Genomic DNA, 1,873 nt, shown 5'->3' with positions numbered 1-1,873 from the left:
GCAAATGCTTATGCTAGCTTTGAGTTTTGAGCACCATAGAATGCTTCATTTGCATTGTGTACATGATTTGGCATTATTCAACATGACATTTCAGAGCATATAGGACTGCCATGTTCCCACTTCATTCACTCTTTAAGTGCCTTTGAGTGTTATGCATTGTTGCCTTGTTTGTGGCCTAGCATTTATGCCATCTTGCCTAGGTCCTTGAGCCCTCATCTTAGCATATTTTGGTCTTTGTTTTGACCTGCTTGTGCTCTGTTTGTGGCTAGTTCTTACATTTGTGCCATGTATTACATGCCCCCTTTGTAGTCCTCTTTGTTAGCTTTCATGCTCTAGGACCCTAGCATGCCATGCTTATGTTGTTTGAATGATTTGGCATCATTTCTTGCTTTATTTAGAGCTTATAGTGTTGTTACACTCCCATGTTTATCATTCCTTGAGCACTCTTGAGGGTTGTGCTTTTAGGCCTAGTGGATGGCCAATGCATGTGCATGCTTGTATATGCTTTTGTGCCTTCATTTCTTAGCATTATGGCCACTGATTTGGGCTTGACTGAGGTCTGCCTATTTTGGTTTAAGTCCATCGAGCATGATATGTGAATGTTGTTACATTGCATCATGTTGTTGCATGCTTATGTTGCCTTGCATTGTGTATGCACGCATTAGCATTGTTTGCATGTCATTAGCTTTGTTAAGTTGATCATGTCACATTGCATTGAGTATGCCATGTTGTTGTTTGCATTGTGTATGCCATGTTGTTGTTTGCATTGTGTATGCCATGTTGTTCTTTGCATTGTGTATGCCATGTTATCTTTTGCATTGTGTATCTTCTCGGCCATCATGCATTGAGATGCGTGATTAGTGGCCCGAGGGTCAAGAACCACACTCCTTTGAGCTTATGAAATGATAGGGAGGGTGGTTGTGCACACATATCTTGCAAATACAATGACATGCCCTTTCTTGCTCTCTATTGCAGCAAAGTGGAAGAGTGCAACAACAACTAGTCGGCCGACCAGAAAAACTAGCTAGCTGACCACTTTTTCTGGTCTGCAACAATGGAAAGTGGTCGGGCAGTGGCTGGCAACATCCCTAGGTGGTCGGCCAAGTTCCTACAGGTTCCCATGGTGGAGTTTAAGCTTTGTAGAGCTTTGTGCAAGATCCTGAGAACAATTGAAAACAGAGGCAAATCGGGGCATCACGGTGGATTTCCGAACGAGGCGACCGAGCATGCATGCACTCCTCATCCCGAGGACCTCTCTTTAATGCTTTCCTTAGCTAGTTTATGCTTTGGTTCTATATAAGTAATTAATGCGTTTAGTTGCTTATCTGTGTTGTAATAACTAGTTAGTTAACTTGTTAGTTAATTAGCTTTGTTTTGTACTTAATTAGTTGGCTAGTTTTGTGATGTAATAAATTAGTTTAATTAGCTTAGATTAGCTAATTAGCTTCTTATTCGGACCCTCCTTCAGGAGGGCCAACTGTTGTAATAAGCGTGCGTGTGTATGATGCATGTCTTCCAACCCCCATTTCTTTCTCCCTTTTACTTAACCGCTTACGATGGTTAGTTTGAGGGCATATTTCGATTAGCATCCTTATGCTTGCATGTGTGCATCATTCATCTGTTTTGCATGCACCGGGCTCGGCGCATCATACTAACTGCATTATACTTCAATTCTAAGTTGAATACATGTATCGAATTGTCACATTCATATGCCATCTTAGATAGCCGAGCCTATCTTAGTTGCATTTTCGCATGTGTTGCATTAGCCATCTTAACATGAACTAAGATCATGCCTGATTTCTAACTAGTTCTTTGTTTTGGCTCAAAGTACACTGTGAGTGTTTATGCTTTAGCACATTGCATGAGATGTGTG

The sequence above is a fragment of the Camellia sinensis genome, chromosome 9 (assembly GCF_055761805.1).
Source record: "Camellia sinensis isolate YWXY chromosome 9, ASM5576180v1, whole genome shotgun sequence".
Lineage (NCBI taxonomy): Eukaryota > Viridiplantae > Streptophyta > Magnoliopsida > Ericales > Theaceae > Camellia > Camellia sinensis.
Note: the sequence above shows the minus strand (reverse complement) of the source record.